This window comes from Mobula birostris, chromosome 1 (genome assembly GCF_030028105.1).
Source record: "Mobula birostris isolate sMobBir1 chromosome 1, sMobBir1.hap1, whole genome shotgun sequence".
NCBI classification, from domain to species: Eukaryota; Metazoa; Chordata; class Chondrichthyes; order Myliobatiformes; family Myliobatidae; genus Mobula; species Mobula birostris.
Genome location: NC_092370.1, coordinates 214,091,849 through 214,111,848, shown reverse-complemented (window position 1 = coordinate 214,111,848; position 20,000 = coordinate 214,091,849).

Sequence of the window (20,000 nt, the reverse complement as noted above, 5' to 3'; positions counted from 1 at the left end):
TCGTTGTTTAGCATCAGTGGCATCTTTTCTGTGTGACCTTGGGCTGTGGACAGTGAAAGCAAAATTGTAAGTTGGGGAAGCACAATGGGTGAAGTTCGGATTTGAGAGAGATGTGTCAAAAATATCCCAACAGAGATCTTTTCTGTGAAACTTTTTGTTTAATCATTGGAAACTTCCAGGTGCAGGCCTGCTACCCAGAATCCACTGATCCTACTCCCAGTGTGCCCTTGCTTTCCTGGTATGAGTGTATTGCATAACTATGAGACACGACCAAGCCTTAATAATACTGGGCTTCACTGGCAGAAGGCTTAGCCACACGTCAGGAAACACCTGACACACATTGGACAGTGTTCTGCTTTACAACGAAGACTAAAGACTTCATATGTCCTTGAAATTCAAGAACAACTAAGATGGATATAAGAGGTTTTGAAATCTTGCATTTAAACATTAAAAAGAGAAGAATCATTAATAGTGTAAAATTATCCAAGATCAATAAAAGTACTAAATTAAAATTTGGAGAAGGAAGTCTGAGAATCGGAGTGGGAGTGCGGAGGAAGCCACTTTTGAATTCTTCGTTTTTTTTTCATCAGCATTCAGAGAGGTGGGACTGCGCAGGCGTGTGACGTCGGGCAGTGAAGCGTGGAAGATTTAAAAGGAACAGAGCCTTATACAGCGGGCAGCGTAGTTTGCAGGCTGCGGAGTGAGCCGGGAGCAGAGTGAAGGCTTAAGGGCTTCGGCTCAACAGGCTTAGCCAGAAATGGGTGAGGCGAAGAAGGTTAGGTATTCATATTTTGTTGTTATTTGAGGAGAGGGGAAGTATGAGTGTGAGGGCAGCTTGTTGTTCTCGGTGCCAGATGTGGGAGGTCCTGGAGACTCCAGGTCTCCCGGACGTCCACATCTGCGCCAGGTGCACAGAGATGCAGCTTCTAAGAGACTGCGTTAGGGAACTGGAGCTGCAGCTTGATGACCTTCGTCTGGTCAGGGAGAGTGAGGAGTTGATAGAGAGGAGTTACAGGCAGGTGGTCACACCGGGGCCATGGGAGGCAGACAAGTGGGTCACGGTTAGGAGGGGGAAGGGGAAGAGTCAGGTAATAGAGAGTATGCCAGTGGCTGTGCCCCTTGACAATAGGTACTCCTGTTTGAGTACTGTTGGGGGGGACAGCTTACCTGGGGGAAGCAACAGTGGCCATGCCTCCGGCACAGAGTCCGGCCCTGTAGCTCAGAAGGGTAGGGAAAGGATGAGGAGGGCAGTAGTAATAGGGGACTCGATAGTAAGGGAGTCAGATAGATAATTCTGTGGACGCAGTCTGGAGACCCGGTTGGTAGTTTGCCTCCCTGGTGCCAGGGTCCAGGATATTTCTGATGGCGTCCAAGATATCCTGAAGTGGGAGGGAGAGGAGCCAGAGGTCGTGGTACATATAGGTACCAATGACATGGGTAGGAAAAGGGGAGAGGTCCTGAAAGGAGAATACAGGGAGTTAGGAAGGGAGTTGAGAAAAAAGACCTCAAAGGTAGTAATCTTGGGATTACTGCCTGTGCCACACGACAGTGAGAATAGGAATGCAATGAGGTAGAGGATAAATGCGTGGCTGAGGGATTGGAGCAGGGGATAGGGATTCAAGTTTTTGGATCATTGGGACCTATTTTGGTGCAGGTATGACCTGTACAAAAAGGACGGGTTACACTTGATTCTGAGGGGGACCTATATTTTGGTGGGGAGATTTGAGAGGGGTACTGAGGTGACTTTAAACTAGAATGGTTGGGGGGTGGGAATCAAATTAAAGAAACTAGGAGAGAGGAGGTTAGTTCACAAATAGAGAAAGCTAGTAGACAGTGTGTGAGGGGGGATAGGCAGGGGACAGAGATCAGGAGCACTCAGACCAAAGATGTAGGGGACAAGGAAGAAAAAGATAACAAAGTTGTTTGCTCCATTAAGGATAAAAAGAGAGTAAGAGGTGGAGAGTTTCTTCAATGCATCTATTTTAATGCTAGGAGCATTGTAAGAAAGGTGGACAAGCTTAGAGCATGGATTGATACCTGGAAATATGATGTTGTAGCTATTAGTGAAACGTGGTTGCAGGAGGGGTGTGACTGGCAACTAAATATTCTAGGATTTTGTTGCTTCAGGTGTGATAGAATAGGAGGGGCAAGAGGGGGAGGCGTTGCATTGCTTGTCAGAGAAAATATAACAGTGGTCCTCTGGCAGGATAGATTAGTGGACTCGTCTAGGGAGGCTATTTGGGTGGAATTGAGGAATAGGAAAGGTGTAGTGATGCTTATAGGGGTGTATTATAGACCACCTAATGGGGACCAAGAACTGGAGGAGCAAATTTGTAAGGAGATAGCAGATATTTGTAGTTAGCACAAAGTTGTGATTGTGGGAGATTTTAATTTTCCGCACGTAGACTGGGAAGACCATTCTGTAAAAGGGCTGGATGGTCAGGAGTTTGTAAAGTGTGTGCAAGGTAGTTTTATGCAGCAATACATAGAGGTACCAACTAGAGAAGGGGCAGTGTTGCATCTCCTGTTAGGGAATGAGATAGGGCAGGTGATGGAGGTCTATGTTGGGGAGCACTTTGGGTCCAGTGATCACAATACCATTAGTTTCAATATAATTATGGAGAAGGATAGGACTGGACCCAAGGTTGAGATTTTTGAATGGAGAAAGGCTAACTTTGAGGAGATGCGAAAGAATTTAGAAGGAGTAGATTGGGACAATTAGTTTTATGGGAAGGATGTAATAGAGAAATGGAGGTCATTTAAAGGTGAAATTTTGAGGGTACAGGATCCTTATGTTCCTGTTAGGTTGAAAGGAAAGGTTAAAAGTTTGAGAGAGCCATGGTTTTCAAGGGATATAGGAAATTTGGTTCGGAAAAAGAGAGGGATTTACAATAAATATAGGCAGCTTGGAGTTAATGAGATGCTCAAGGAATATAAAGAATGTAAAAAGAATCTTAAGAAAGAAATTAGAAAAGCTAAAAGAAGATACGAGGCTGCTTTAGCAAGTAAGGTGAAAATAAATCCAAAAGGTTTCTACAGTTATATAAATAGCAAAAGGATAGTAAGGGATAAAATTGGCCCCTTAGAGAATCAGAGTGGATGGCTATGTGCGGAGCCAAAAGAGATGGGGGAGATTTTGAACAATTTTTCTTCGGTATTCACAAAGGAAGAGGATATTGAATTGTGTAAGGTAAAGGAAACAAGAAGGGTAGTTATGGAAAGTATGACGATTAAAGAAGAGGAAGTACTGGCGCTTTTAAGGAATATAAAAGTGGATAAGTCTCGGGTCCGGACAAGATATTCCCTAGGACCTTGAGGGAAGTTAATGTGGAAATAGCAGGGGCTCTGACAGAAATATTTCAAATGTCATTAGAAATGGGGATGGTGCCGGACGATTGGCGTATTGCTCATGTGGTTCCATTGTTTAAAAAGGGTTCTAAGAGTAAACCTAGCAATTATCGGCCTGTGAGTTTGACGTCAGTGGTGGGTAAATTGATGGAAAGTATTCTTAGAGATGGTATATATAATTAACTGGATAGACAGGGTCTGATTAGGAACAGTCAACATGGATTTGTGCGTGGAAGGTCATGTTTGACAAATCTTATTGAATTTTTTGATGAGGTTACTGGGAAAGTTGACGAGGGTAAAGCGGTGGATGTTGTCTATGTGGACTTCAGTAAAGCCTTTGATAAGGTTCCACACGGAAGGTTCAATCATTAATATTGAAGTAGTAAAATGGATTTAGCAGTGTCTGGGTGGATAACTGTGTGTCAGATTGGAAGACAGTGTGTAGCGGTGTGCCTCATGGATCTGTACTGGGTCCAATGTTTGTCATATATATTAATGATCTGGATGATGGGGTGGTAAATTGGATTACTAAGTATGCAGATGATACTAAGATAGGTGGCGTTGTGGATAATGAAGTAGGTTTTCAAAGCTTGCAGAGAGATTTAGGCCAGTTATAAGAGTGGGCTGAAAGGTGGCAGATGGAGTTTAATGCTGAAAAATGTGAGGTGCCACATTTTGGTAGGACTAATCAAAATAGGACATACATGGTAAATGGTAGGGTATTGAAGAATGCTGTAGAACAGAGGGATTTAGGAATAATAGTGCATAGTTCCCTGAAGGTGGAATCTCATGTGGATAGGGTGGTGAAGAAAGCTTTTGGTATGCTGGCCTTTATTAATCAGAGCATTGAGTATAGGAGTTGGGATATAATGTTGAAAATTGTATAAGGCATTGTTAAGCCCAAATTTGGAGTATTATGTACAGTTCTGGTCACTGAATTATAGGAAAGATGTCAATAAAATTGAGAGAGTACAGAGGAGGTTTGCTAAAATGTTGCCTGGGTTTCATCTCCTAAGTTACAGAGAAAGGTTGAACAAGTTAGGTCTTTATTCTTTGGAGCGTAGAAGGTTGACAGGGGACTTGATAGAGGTGTTTAAAATTATGAGGAGGATTGATAGAGTTGACATGGATAGGCTTTTTCCATTGAGAGTGGGGGAGATTCAAACAAGAGGACATGAGTTGAGAGTTAAAGGGGAATAAGTTTAGGGGTAACATGAGGGGGAATTTCTTTACTCAGAGTGGTAGCTGTGTGGAACGAGCTTCCAGCAGAAGTGGTTGATGAAGGTTCGATGTTGTTATTTAAAGTTAAATTGGATGGATATGTGGACAGGAAGGGAATGGAGTGTTATGGACCGAGTGCAGGTCGGTGGGACTAGGTGAGAGTAGGAGTTTGGCACAGACTAGAAGGACCAAGATGGCCTGTTTCCGTGCTGTAATTGTTATATGGTTATACGGTTAAAATATTTAAAGCAAAAACACTTCCCCAGAAGTTTTGGGCTGCAGCTTTCTAGGAATGATGCTGGGGAATCCCAGGTAGATCAGTTTCCACCACTGGAATTTGCACAGAGGCCAGTTGTCCAGTAAAGTCAGCACCTGTCACTCATGAGGGACTGGACTCACAGGTGGAACCTGGAATTCTGGGAATTTCTTCAATGTGACTAGCAGTTCCCTTGTGAATCACCAGCCACCGTCAGCACAACACAGTCCAATTTCTTCATAATGAACGGACGTCTAGAGCCAGAGGTCTAAATTTGTTGAAGATGCTGAAACTGAACAAAATAATTCTAACATTTTACAATCTGATTTTACAATTCAGTTATTTTTCGAATCTGTACATGGCCGCACTATTTTCTAATTTTATAATTTCTTCCAGACTTTCAGTTTTCCCAAGGTATTTCTATTAATCCACTTGTGCATTTTCTTTTTTCCCAATATTTTTATTAATTTTACATTTAAGAATACAGAGTACAAGAAAAAAAATCAATGCATTATACTAAATCGCATATCAAGACCCTATATTCATATAGATTAATTAATTTGTAACATTGAAATATAGTAATTTTATTGTATTAAAAAAATCTAACTCACTACCAAGACAGAAGCTGATTAGTGAAGAAAAAAAGGGGGAAAATTATTAGTCATCATCTGTGCTTTAACGGCAAATTAAATGTTTTGAAAATAATACCAAAATAGTCCCCACAATGTTTGAAAATCCTGGCTAGGTTCAGAGATTGAACATAGAATCTTCTCTAAATTTAAACATGACATGACATCACGTAACCATTGAGTGTGAATAGGAGGGGCTGCATCTTTCCATTTAAGCAAGAGCGTCCTTCTGGCTAGAAGAGAAATAAAAGCCAAAATGTGCAAGTCAGATGGCTCCAAAATAACATCCTTTCCTCCAACAATACCAAATAAAGCGGTCAAAGGATTTAACGTTAAGGTTTACTTTGAAAAGTATCGAAAAAGTTTGAAATACTTCTTTCTAATATTTTCCCAGACTCTGACATGTCCAAATCATATGAATGAGTGAAGCTTCTCCATTATTACATTTATCACAATACGGAGATATATCTACATAAAAACGAGACAACTTATCCTTGGTCATATGGGCCCTATGGACAACTTTAAATTGTAGGAGAGAGTGGCAGGTGCATAACGAAGAAGTGTTGACCAATTTAAAAATTTGGTTCCAAGTTTCCTCAGAAATTGAAGTCTGTAAATCTTGTTCCCAAACATTTTTAATTTTATCTAAAGGAACACTTCTCATTCCCAACAGCATATTATAAATATTAGATATAAATCCATTATAAAAAGGTTTCAAATTAAAAATTACATCTAATAGGTTCTTATCAGGACTTTTAGGAAATGTACTCAGTTGAGACCGTAAAAAATCTCTTATTTGTAGGTACAGTTTTCCCCTGCTATCCGAAGGTAGCGCATTCCTATGAAACGGTTCATAAGCCGGAATGTCAAAAAGTGAATAAGCAATTTTTGAGCGTTCCCAGACCCAAAAAATAACCTATAATATCGTGCCAAATAACACATAAAACCTAAAATAGCAGTAACATATAGTAAAAGCAGGAATCATATGATAAATACACAGCCTATATAAAGTAGAAATACTTTTCTGCAGCACTGTCTAGCGCAGTGAAATCTCTTGACAGCACTCTCGGCGCAAGCGCTCTCGGCAGAAACACTTTCCAATAACCTTTAAGCTATGAAGCTGCCAGATCATACCAAATAACAGATAAAAATATACAGCCTATATAAAGCAGAAATAATGTATGTACAGTGTAGTTTCACTTACCGGAAGCGGGAAGACTCAAATAAATTGCAATTTCTTCAGTTAAACACTTGCTTATATGAATAACCAGCTTCTGTAATTAGTTTCTTCAGTTCTGCTGGGAACTTTTCGGCAGCTTCAGTATCAGTCGAAGCACTCTCTCTGGTAAACGTTAAACTACGAAGCTGCTCTCGCCTCAGAAACCGATCAAACCACCCATGACTACCTTTAAATTCCACTTTCGCAACACTTTCATCACCATCGTCCCGTGCTTTCTATTTCAGCTTATTAAAAAGACTGACTGATTTCTCCTTAAGTATAACAAGACTTAACGGAACCTAACGCTTCGTACACCCATCAATCCACTCAAACAATAGACTTTCCACTTTATCGATTACTGGATGCTGACTAAGAGAGACGACTTTGCTACGAGCAGAACCAACAGTAACATCGGCAGCTTTCAAAATTCTTTCTGTCTGCGTATAAATAGTGCGAATGGTGGACGCGGGCAAGTTCAACGCGCGGACAATGTCCTTACTTCGTTCACCACGATCGAAACACTTAATTAGTTCCAGTTTTACGCTAAGTGTAACACTCTTACGAGCTCTTTTAGGCTTTTCCGATACCTTAGAACTCATCTTGCTAACAGATGCACAAAATAAATCGAGATAAAGCACCTGTTTAAGCAATGGCGGCTAGAATGCAGTTCCGGGGGAGGAGCTTGGCTGTTCGGGCGCGCGCTAACAGTTTCGTAACAGTGAAAACATATTCTGTTAGCGAAAACAGGTAACTAATGTAGGTCTTTCGTAACAGCGAGTTGTCGTAAAGCGAATGTTTGGAAAACGGGGGCCACCTGTATCAAAAAAAATGAGTTTTAGGTAAACTATATTTAGTTGCCAGTTGTTCAAATGAAAAGAGACTTCCTTCTACAAACAAGTCCTGAAAGCATTTAATACCTAATCTATCCCATTCTTTAAAAGCTACATCAATCATAGAGGGTTTAAAAAAATTAGAAAAAATTGGACTCGAAAGAGAAAATCTCATAAGCCAAAGTATTCTCAGAATTGTATCCAAATTCTCATGGTGTGTTTAACTTCCAGATTATCGGTTCCCTTACTAAGACAAAGGAAGTGAGGACCCAAGAATAGAAATAATAGAAAATGTATTGACAGAGTTAGCTTCTAAAAAACTCACATCGGGCAATCCTCATGGTTAATGTAATATAACCAAAATGTAAGATTTCTTATATTAACTGCCCAATAATAAAATCTAAAGTTTGGTAAGGCATTCATTCTTTTTATCTTCCTGAAGATGAATTTTGTTTAATCTAGAATGCTTATTCTTCCATATATAAGAAGATATATAAAAGAGTCAAGAGAATCAAAGAAAGATTTAGGAATAAAAACAGGTAATGCCTGAAAAAGATATATAAATTTAGGTAATATATTCATTTTAATAGTTAATTTGGCCAATTAGCAATAATGAAAGAGGTGACCAATTTGATAGTGTCTTTTTTACGTGATTCAATAGGGTAAGAAAATTTTCTTTAACTAGACGCTTATAATCTTTAGTAATTGTTACACCTAAGTAGGTAAATTGGTTTCTCACAATTTTAAAAGGAAGGTTAGAATTTGTTGGCATCAAATTATTCAAGTGGAAAAGTTCACTTTTATGTAGGTTTAATTTATAACCTGAGAACTGCTAAAACAGGAGAGTAAAGAAAGCGCATGGGGAAATGAAGTCTCAACAGTAGAAATAAATAACAGCAGATCATCAGCGTACAGCGAGGCTTTGTGAATAGTGTCTCTCCTTAAAATACGGGTGATATCATTAGATTCTCGAAAGGCAATAGCTGAAGGTTCTAAGGCCAGATCAAAAAGCAAAGGGCTCAACGGGCAGCCTTGACTAGTGCCATGGTGAAGCTTAAATGATTTGGAATTATGAGAATTAGTGATTACCCTAGCGGAAGGAGCTAATTAAAGTAATTTAATCCATTGAATGCATACAGGTCCAAAATTGAATTTTCTAAAGTTCCAAATAAATAATTCCATTCACCTCTGTTGAAAGCTTTCTCAGCATCTAGGGATATCACACATTCCGATATCATGTTAGAAGGAGAATAAATAACATTTAATAATGGACGAATATTAAAATAAGAATATCGATTTTTTGATAAATCCAGTTTGGTTATTGGAAATGACAAGTGGTAAAATATTTTCAATCCTTTAGATAGGATCTTAATATTAACATTAAGTAAAGAAATTGGTCTATAAAAAGAGCTTTCAATTGGATCCTTATTCTTTTTTAAGGATAAGCCAAATGGAAGCCTCATAAAAAGATTGAGGGAGTCTGCCCAACTTGAACAAATCTGAAAAAAACTGAACATAAATGAGGTATAAGCAGTGAAGAAAAGATCTTGTAAAACTCTCCAGAAAATCCATCTGGACCCGGAGCTTTCCTCAAATGTAATGAGCGCACAGCCTCAACAATTTCCTCAAAAGAAATAGGTTGTTCCAACAACTTTCTGTTGTTGGCAGAAATGTTTAGTTGGTCTAAAAAATTGTTCATTACAGTGTTATCCTTAGAAGATTCAGAACTTAGAGCTTAGAATAAAATTCTCGAAGTATCATTTATTTCTAAATAATCAGTTGTCCTATCACCATTAGATTTGCATATTTCTTTAATCTGCTGTTTAGCTATGAAGGTTTTAGTTTGATCAGCCAATAATTTACCTGTTTTATCACCATGAATTTAAAATTGACTTTTATCTTTTAGGATTTGGGTTTCAATTGGATAGGTTAAAAAGAGATCATATTTAGTTTTAGTTTCAACACGTCTTTTATATAAGGCAGGTTCTGGAGCCAAGGCATATTCTTGGTCTAATTGTTTCAGCTGATTAGCTAAATCACTTCTCTCTTTATTAGCTTTTTTCTTAATGCTTGCAGTATAAGAAATAATTTGTCCTCTAATATATACCTTAAAGGCATCCCATCTGATAAAACTAGAAGTCTCCTCTAATGTATTCTCTTCAAAAAAGAAGTTATTTGTCGCTCCATAAACTTTAAAAAATCTTTATCAGATAACAAAGTTAAATTAAATTGCCAGAACCTATTTATTTGAAGAAGACCAGGGAGATTTAAAGATAGGAGCACAGGAGCATGATCTGAGACAGCAATCTCTTTATATTCACAAGATCAAACTGATGGAATCATTTGGCTATCAATAAAAAAAAAAAGTCCTGGAATATGTATGATGGACATGAGAGAAAAACGAATATTCCTTGTCTACTGGATGAAAAAAACACCAAACATCAACAATACCACATTTCATTAAAACAGATTTAATAAACACAGCTGATTTATTTGGTATCATTAGTTTAGAAGATGAATGATCTAAAGCTGGATCTAAGCAACAATTAAAGTCTTCATCCATCACCAGTGAGTACAGACTTGGATCTGGCAAAAATGGGAAAAAAAATGCTCAAAGAAACCTGGGTCATCTATATTCGGAGCCTACACATTGGCAAATACCATTAGTTTGTAACTTAGTTTCCCTGATACTATAACAAAATGCCCATCAGTATCAGAACTTACTTTATGTTGAACAGAGGGAACTTGATTATCTATAAGGATTGAAACTCCTCCGGCTTTGGCCTCTGTTCTGGAACCCCTTCTCTTTGTGATGTTTATAAATGACCTAAATGAGGAAGTGGAGGGATGGGTTAATAAATTTGCTGATGACGCAAAGGTTGGAGGTGTTGTGGATAGTGTGGAGGACTGTCAGAGGTTACAGCAGGACATTGATAAACTGGGCTGAGAAGTGGCAGATGGAGTTCAACCCAGATAAGTGTGAGATGGTTCATTTTGGTAGGTCAATTATGATGGCAGAATATAATATTAATGGTAAGACTCTTGGCAGTGTGGAGGATCAGAGGAATTTTGGGGTCCATGTCCATAAGACACTCAAAGCTGTTGTGTAGGTTGACTGTGTGGTTAAGAAGGCATACGGTGCATTGGCCTTCATCAACTGTGGGATTGAGTTTGAGAGCCAAGAGGTAATGTTATAATTGTATAGGACCCTTGTCAGACCCCACATGGAGTACTGTGCTCAGTTCTGGTCACCTCTCTATAGGAAGGATGTGGAAACTATAGAAAGGGTGTAGAGGATATTTACAAGGATGTTGCCTGGATTGGGGGGCATGCCTTATGAGAATAGGTTGAGTGAACTTGGCCTTTCCTCCTTGGAGCAACAGTGGATGAGAGGTGACCTGATAGAGGTGTACAAGATGATGAGAGGCATTGATCATGTGGATAGTCAGAGGCTTTTCCCCAGGGCGGAAATGGCTAGCATGAGAGGGCACAGTTTTAAGGTGCTTGCAAGTAGGTACAGAGGAGATGTCAGGGGTAAGTTTTTTATGCAGAGAGTGGTGAGTGCGTGGAATGGGCTGCCGGCAACAGTGGTGGAGGCAGATACAATAGGGTCTTTTAGGAGACTCCTTGACAGGTACATGGAGCCAAGAAAAATAGAAGACTATGGGTAAGCCTAGGTAGTTCTAAGTTAAGTACATGTCTGGCACAGCATTGTGGGCCGAAGGGCCGATATTGTGCTGTAGGTTTTCTTTGTTTCAATGTTTCTAATTTCATTTTGTTACTCTAGATCAACACATTTATAGATATTAGGTCAATTGATACAGAATAGTTTTGTCTTACATAAGTTATAATAAATTTATGCCAGTTGTGATTATTCCTTGCACCTCATCTTATGAGTATCAGATGGTCAATGTCCAAACCAGAGTTTCTTAAATCAGTTTCTGCATGAGTTATCGGCAGAGGCATCTTTCTCTGCTCTGTGTTTACATGAGCCTCCATTCTAATTTTTTGAGAATAAAACACATTTACAGAGAGCCTCTCAAGACCTTGGAAAATGCCAAAATCCTTTATAATCGGCGGAGACATGGTATTGATATGAGTAAGAAAGGTAGAAAAATGATGCACAGCTACTTCATCCACAACAGCGTGAGTTGCCAAGAGATCTGCTTTAGTGATATTGTCTCAGGGACAACAGCACACAGGGCAAAAAAGGTAAGTCCCCACTGACCTTCAGAATTGCATAATGTTATTCTTCATATATGAGTGTGGATGGTTAGATTGTTGGTTTAACATCATATCCAAAAGACAACCTCTGATGTTGCAGTACTCCTTCAGTACTGCACTGAAGAGCCAGAAGTGATTTCTAAGTTCAGACCTCCAAAGTAGTGTTGAACCTGCAGTCTTCTGAATTAAAAGAAAGAATGGGGAGAAATGAGTGAATCCTCTTGTCTCACTGCCCAAGCAGCTGAATGAGAGACTACCTGGGAGGAAATTTGCTGACTGGGGAGATAAACAATCTAAACAGCAGAATTGATTCAACAAGAATTGCAATCACATTGCAAGAGCATTAAAAATGGTAAGAATGTGACAGTTGATATTTTCTGTTTCCAATGACAGAGAGCCTTTGCTATGGTTATATGTCCCAAGGTGATTCACAGAAATGCTATCATGGCATGATGTTTTTAGCCCCTCAAACTGAAAATATCATGAAATTACTGAGCAATATGACAAATATTGCGGAACTGCTAAGTTTGTACTTGAAGTTATGCTCTGGAGGAATTACCAATATACCAAGACTCTTACAGTCTTTCGTGATCTAGAAGTTCTTATTCCTGCTGAATATTGTGTGTATTGTCTGTATTACCACCACCTGAAGAATATCTTGTCTTTAAAATTCTTATTAACTCCACCATGGATGGTCCCATCCCTGCTGCGAAAGAAGGAGAGTTGGACATGGGGCTAATAAACTCATTCAGTAAAAATCCAGAGTTATAGAAATGCCAACAGAAGCTCCTGGGAGAGGAAGTATCTTCATCTAAAAGATGTATGAAGCCATGTATGAAGAGTGAAGCCACAGGGCCAATCAACCTTTGGCCCAGGATTGAGGACCCTGACAGGCTGCTGTTAGACCTCTTTGCCCCAGCTGGGGTGATGAGTTTAAAAAAACAATTATTCAGTTCAGTTAGCTGAAGCATCTTGAAATTGGCAACTCTAAAACAGCTTTTAGATAATGAAGTATTTTTGAACTGTGTTCATTAATATAATGTAGGAGATGTGGGAACTGAATTTGTTACAGGAAATTCTGCAAACAGCAATGAAAGAATCACTTGATCATTACTCTTGTGATGCTTTAAAGGATAACCACTAACCTAAAGGGCTTGCGAACCAGGTTCTCTTTGTACGGAAGTATTACAGCACAACTTAATTGCTTTCCTCTGGCGATAGCAGCCATGTGAGCATGCAGATATATTTGTCCTAATCTTTCATGTTATCACAAGTCTTTGCTTGTGATTTCACTTTAACCTTGTTTGTAGACTCGACTATCTGAGACTTTGCCTAGGGACACATTCTGAAGCTCAGTGAGAATTTATTCCTTGCATCAGTGTATCAAGATTGGTGTTCAATAGCATACAGTTTTTGACCTCTTACATTAGAAAAGATATGGAAACATTGGAAGCAGACCAAAGGAGACTCATTGCGTTAATTCCTGGGATAAGAAGAGAAGCTAAATAGTTTGGACTGTAATCCTTAAAATTTAGAAGAATTTTAAAGTTTAGTGGCTCTATGTAAACATATAGGATTCCAAGGAAGCCTGACAGAATGCTGGTAACATTATTTTTCTCTTTCCAGAGATGCTCTTGCACCTGCTGTGTATTTCTAGTAACAGAAGTATTTCCTATCTCATAGTTTCAACAAATTCTTCTCTGTTTTTTTTTCTCATTCATCTTCCTTTTTTTTTACACCTCCTCCAGACAGATTAGGTGTGATTATCAAACCTTAATCACCCATTCTCACCACTACAATTAAATAGTTAGATAAATACTTCATTGATCCCAACGGAAATTACAGTATCACAGTAGTGCACGGATATAAATATTAGAAGAGTAGAAAAGTTAAAAAATAAGTTATGACAAACAATCTAACAGGAGGGGGGTCATCACTTCCTTGGTTATAGGTTAACTCATTATGGAGCCTAATGGCCAAGGGTAAGAATAACCTCATAGAGCACTCTTTAGAGCAGTGCAGTTGTCTTAGTCTATTACTAAGAGCATTCCTCTGTTCAGCCAAGGTGGCATGCAGAGGATGAAAATTATTCTTCAGAATTACCAAGATCTTCCATAGGGTCCTTTGTTCTACCACAGCATCCAGTGTATCCAGTTTGACTGCTATACCAGAGCCAGCCTTTCTGATCGGTTCATTGAGCCTGTTGGCATCACCTGAATTGGTGCCATTGCCCCAGAACACCACCACATAGGAGATAGCACTGGCAACAACAGACTGGTAGAACATGTGAAGGAGAGGCCTGCATACTCCAAAGGACATCAGTCTCCTCAGGAAATAGAGGTGACTCTGGCCCTTCTTGTACACAGCTTCTTGTTGGTGTTCCACTCAAGTGTCTCAGCTAGGTGTACCCCCAGATACTTGTAAGACCTCACCATCAATATTTGCGGGGAGCAGTGCAGGCTTGGTCTTCCTAAAGCCCATCACCATCTCCTTTGTCTTACTAATGTTACTTATATCATGGAGCTTCTCTTCATCTCCACACCATCACAGACATTCCCTTTGTTTTCTGCACCCCTCCCCTTTCCCCGCAGCTTAAATACTGCATACTCAGGGCCATAGATCATTGATGTCAGAGATGTGGCACACTGTATCCACTAATCATGCACTCGTTCTGCTTTATTTACTCCACGTTACCAGAAAAATTTTCAGTCCTATGACTCACCTGCACACTACGAGAGATGAAGTTCAGTCGGTTAAATTACCAACCTACTTGTCTTCTGGGATGTGTGAGCAAACTGGAGCACCGACTTATTTATTTATGTTATTCAGCGATGCAGCACAGAACAGGCCTTTCTGGCTCACTATACGGCGTCGCCCAGCAACCCACCAATTTAACCCTACCATAACCACAGGGCAACTTACAATAATTAACCAATTAGCCGGTACATCTTTGGACTGTGGGAGAAAACTGCAGCACTCGGTGGAAACCACACACTGCGTGGGGAGGACGTTCAAGCTTTCTTACAGTGGACGCCGGAATCGAACTCTGAAATCCGACATCCTGAGCTGTAAGTGGATCGTACCAACCACTATGTTACTGCGGTGCCACAAATTCACAGCAACAGCCTGTGAACTGCAACACACAACAGTAACATAGGTCAGGACTAAGCCCAGGTCTCTGAAATTGTGAGGCAGAAACTCTATTTTATGTGCTTCTGGGCTGCTAATTTCTAAATGTTTCTGTTGAAACCTGTATAAAATCTTGAGGGATATACAGTAGATAGTGTAAATATACTTTATTGTCGCCAAACACTTGATACTAGAACGTACAATAATCACAGTGATATTTGATTCTGCGCTTCCCACTCCCTGGATTACAAATATTAAATATTAAAAATAGTAAAAATTAGTAAATATTTAAATTTAAATTATAAATCATAAATAGAAAATAGAAAAATGGAAAGTAAGGTAGTGCGAAAAAAAAACCAAGAGACAGGTCCAGATATTTGGAGGGTACGGACCAGATCCGGGTCAGGATCCATTCAGCAGTCTTATCACAGTTGGAAAGAAGCTGTTCCCAAATCTGGCTGTACGAGTCTTCAAGCTCCTGACCCTTCTCCCGGAGGGAAGAGGAACGAAAAGTGTGTTGGGTGGGTGGGTCATGTCTTTGATTACCCTGGCAGCACTGCTCCGACAGCGTGCGGTGTAAAGTGAGTTCACAGACGGAAGATTGGTTTGTGTGATGTGCTGCGCCGTGTTCATGATCTTCTGCAGCTTCTTCTGGTCTTGGACAGGACAACTTCCATACCAGGTTGTGATGCACCCTAGAAGAATGCTTTCTACAGTGCATCTATAAAAATTAGTGAGGGTTTTAGGGGACAGGCCAAATTTCTTTTGTTTTCTCAGGAAGTAAAGGCACTGGTGGGCCTTCTTGGCAGTGAGCTCTGCTTGGTTGGACCAAGTCGGGTCATTTGTGATATTGACCCTGAGGAACTTAAAGCTTTTGACCTGATCCACTTGCGCACCACTGAGGTAAATTGGGTCGTGCGGTCCGCTACTCCTTCTGAAGTCAACAACCAATTCCTTTGTCTTGCTGACGTCGAGGGATAGATTATTGTCTTCACACTGTGCCACCAGGTTCTTAATTTCCTCTCTGTACTCAAACTCATCATTACCCGAGATACGGCCTACAATTGTTGTGTCATCAGCAAACTTATATATTGAGTTTGATGGAAACTTGGCTACACAATCATGGGCGTACAGTGAGTACAGCAGGGGGCTGAGTACACAGCCTTGTGGGGCACTGGTGCTCAGAGTGATTGTAGAGGAGAGCTTGTCCCCTATTTTTACAGCCTGGGTCCTGCCTGTGAGGAAGTTGAAGATCCAGCTGCAGATCTGAGTGCTAAGGCCCAGGTTCCGGAGCTTAGGAATCAGTTTATTTGGAATGATGGTATTAAAAGCAGAGCTGTAGTCAATGAAAAGGAGCCTTATGTATGTGTCTTTATTCTCCAGAAGTTCTAAGGAGGAATGTAGGGCCAGGGAGATGGCATCTGCCATTGACCTGTTGCTCTGATAGGCGAATTGCAAAGCATCGAGGTTGACCGGTAGGCTGTGGTTGATGTGTGCCATAACCAATCTCTCGAAGCACTTCATAGCAAATGATGTCAGAGCCACAGGTCAATAGTCATTCAGGCATGCCACCTTGCTCTTCTTCGGCACTGGGATTATCGTTGCCTTCTTAAAACACGAGAGGATCTTTGACTGAAGCAAGGAGCAGTTGAAGATGTCAGCAAACACTCCAGCTAGCTCGCTTGCACAGGCCCGGAGAACCCGCCCTGGGACGCCATCTAGGCCGATTGCCTTCCTTAAATTTATCTTCAGGAAGGCCCTTCTAACATCCTCCTCGGTGACGACATACATAGTCCTAGATGGACATGCTTCCTTGACTAGAAGGCCAGAGCTATAGGGAGAGGTTGGTCACACTGGATCTTTATTCCTTGGAGCACGGGAGAATGAGGGATGAGCTCACAGAAGTTTATAAGATCATGATAGGTGAATGGTCATAGTATTTTCCCCTGGTTTTGAGACCAAAACCAGAGGGTGTCAATAGAAGGTAATAAGGGAGAGATTTAAAAGGGACCTGAGGGGTAACTTCCTTGCACAGAGGGTAGTGAATACCTGGAATGAGCTGACAGAGGAAGTTATCGGTGGATAAAATTGTAACATTTAGGAGGCATTTGGATAGTTACGTGGAGAAGAGGAATTTAGAGGATTATGGGTCGAATGCAAGAAACTGGGAGTAGCAGGGAGGATAATGTGGTCACTACGGACCATTTAGGCCAGAGGGTTTCTTTTCAGTTCTGTATTACTTTATGACTCTATGATTCTTTCTCCCAGGAAAGGGGAACTAAAAACCAGAGGGCATAGGTTTCAGGTGGGATGTGAAAGATTTAAAAGAGACCTGAGGGGCAGAGAGTGCTGTGTATATGGAATGAGCTGCCAGAGGCAGTTGCAATACAATATTTAATAGACATATTGATAAGAACATGGATAAGAGGGGTTAAGGTATAAAGGCCAGCTGAGCATGGGGAATCAGCTTGGTGAATGAATTAGAATGAAGGGCCAATTTCCAAGCTGTATTTCACTATGATTCTATGATTCTCTGGGAGGTTACCAACCTGAACCATAAACTCATTTTGTCTCTCCACTAACACTACCTGCCCCTCAAATATCCACAGGATTGTCTGTTTTCATTTTTAATGACTTTGACAATATGTGTGATGAATCACCTAATAGGATCCACCACTATCTTTTCTTGTCGGGCCGGAGAACATTGCCTGACTGACTGATTGGCGAAAGGTCCTTTTCTGCATAAAATTTTCTGCAAGGGATGGTTAACATAGAACATTGCCAGGCAAATCCTTCACCACACTGGGGAGAGCATGGCATAAGTACCACAGAGATCATGGAAGAGTTAGCATATTTACTTGGCTCAAAGTATTGGAAAGATTTTGTCAGAGTTGGTGGGTGATCAATACTTTCCCATTTGTTCCCATTAGCTCTGGAAGACTGTACTGTCTGTGTCTTTAAAATCAATTCAAACCTGGATCTTATTTTTGCCTGCCTCCACCCTATCTCCCCCCCTCCCTCCCCTGACTAGTCCTTCTGCCTGTCATCCTTGGTCCAACACTCACCTCTTTGTCCTTGCTCACCATTCCCCTCTTTTCCTCCTCCTACACTCACTCCGCTTGATGAAGAGGTTAGATCCAAAATATTGACAGTTTCTTCCCCCACCCCCAGCACCAACAGGTCCATTCAACCTGCACATTGTTTGTTGCTCCCCATTCCAGCCTCTGTAGTCTCTTGGCTTTCCAATACAAAAAGACTATTGATTTTATAAAAAAAAACACTTTTAACTGGGAATAGTTTGTGCTAGACTACATTGCTTTCATTATTTTCACTTCTGGCTTTGCATTTAATTAACCGTTTAGAATATTACACAAACTGTTTAACACTTTGGCTGCCTTGGTGATTCATTACACTAGACAGAGGTCTTTCATGTTACATTTGAAAAGAAATGCCTTTATCAGACCAAGCTGAATGCAATTCAAGGTTTAAAATAACTGGAAGTTTTATAGAATAATAAATAGAATAATAGACGAAGGGCATCCAACATTGACCCTTTCGAAGTTAATCCAGCACAAATAAATCAAGTTTAAAATTGGAATGGCTAGGTATGTTTTCCGAATTCTTGTCATTTAAGACCGTAAGACAAAGGAGCAGAAGTTGGCCATTGGGGCCATCGAGTCTGCTCCACCATTTTATCATGAGCTGATCCATTCTCCCATTTAGTCCCACTTCCCCACCTTCTCACCATAATTTTTGATGCCCTGGCTACTCAGATACCTATCAATCTCTGCCTTAAATACACCAAATGACTTGGCCTCCACTGCTGCCCGTGGCAACAAATTCCATAGATTCACCACCCTCTGACTAAAAAAATTTCTTCGCATTTCTGTTCTGAATGGGCGCCCTTCAATCCTTAAGTCATGCCCTCTCGTACTAGACTCCCCCATCATGGGAAACAACTTTGCCACATCCACTCTGTCCATGCCTTTCAACTTTCGAAATGTTTCTATGAGGTGTCCCCTCATTCTTCTAAACTCCAAGGAATACAGTCCAAGAGCGGACAAACGTTCCTCATATGTTAACCCTCTCATTCCTGGAATCATTCTAGTGAATCTTCTCTGTACCCTCTCTAACGTCAGCACATCCTTTCTTAAATAAGGAGACCAAAACTGCCCACAGTACTCCAAGTGAGGTCTCACCAGTGCCTTATAGAGCCTCAACATCACATCCCTGCTCCTATACTCTATTCCTCTAGAAATGAATGCCAACATTGCATTCGCCTTCTTCACCACCAACTCAACCTGGATGTTAACCTTAAGGGTATCCTGTACGAGGACTCCAAGTCCTGTTGCATCTCAGAATTTTGAATTCTTTCCCCATTTAAATAATAGTCTGCCCATTTATTTCTTCTGCCAAAGTGCGTAACCATACACTTTCCAACATTTGCTACAGCTTTGAAGCAATTCAAAATATTTTACTTATTCCAATTGGCAGGTGCAGCACTTAAAAATCTAATTGGTCAGGAACTGGTCAAGGCACTGTGCAGGGGAGAACATGGAGAAGACGAGCAGATTACTGTTGAGAGAAACAGGAGCCTAGAATTAATTGATGTCTAAAAGTTGGCATCATGGGGCATACATATTGGGCTCTAAAAGATCTCAATTGCTGCGTATCTGTTTGGGAGGAAATGGGGCACTACTAACATTTCTTGAGGGCAGTCTGCTCTGAAATGGAAGTGTGTGGAATGCAAGCAGGTCTTTATGCTCACTAAATCCACGCTGACCACCAGGCACCCATTTTACACCAATCCTATACTAATCTCATGATTGTTTTCCTTGCATTGCCATTCAATTCCACCATTCAAACTACAGTTAGGGGCCACATAAAGGGGCTGTTTAAACTGCTAATGAGCATATGGGAGGAAACTGGACCACCTGGAAGAAATCCACATGATCATATGGAGAGCATGCAAACTCCACACAGACAGCACCTGAGATTAAGGTTAAACCAGGGTCACTGGAACTGGGAGGCAGCAGCTCCACCACTGTGGCACTCCAGTGAGGCAGAGCCAGAGGGAGGAAGCAGGATGCAAGGCTAGCAGGAAAGGATTACAGCCAGCTTCTGGAGCTACTGGGCAGCAGAGT